Here is a 325-nt window from a genome sequence, read left to right as displayed (position 1 = left end):
CCCCCCCCCCCCCCCCCCCCACAACACACACCTTCAGAGCAGACAACAGACCCATAAAATCACTGTCAGAGTTTGACAGGGATGCTTTATGTTTTAATGCAGCTGCAGAAGGTTTAACCATCATGTCTGAGCCATGTTCAGTAAATACATTCAACCTTTATTTCAACAGGTTAATCCCACTGAGCCTCAGGGACTCATTTACAAGAGAGACCTGGAAATGCACATTTTTTGTGCTTCTTCTAACTTCTTTCTGCTAATTTCAGCTTGTTGTGCTCCTTTCAGCTTATTCCTGCACGTTTCAGCCTTTTCTGCTGATTCAGCTAAT

This window comes from Nematolebias whitei, chromosome 5, assembly GCF_014905685.2.
Source record: "Nematolebias whitei isolate Nwh7 chromosome 5, NemWhi1, whole genome shotgun sequence".
Taxonomy (NCBI): domain Eukaryota; kingdom Metazoa; phylum Chordata; class Actinopteri; order Cyprinodontiformes; family Rivulidae; genus Nematolebias; species Nematolebias whitei.
The sequence above is the reverse complement of the archived record's forward strand: the minus strand, read 5'-3'. Positions refer to the sequence as shown.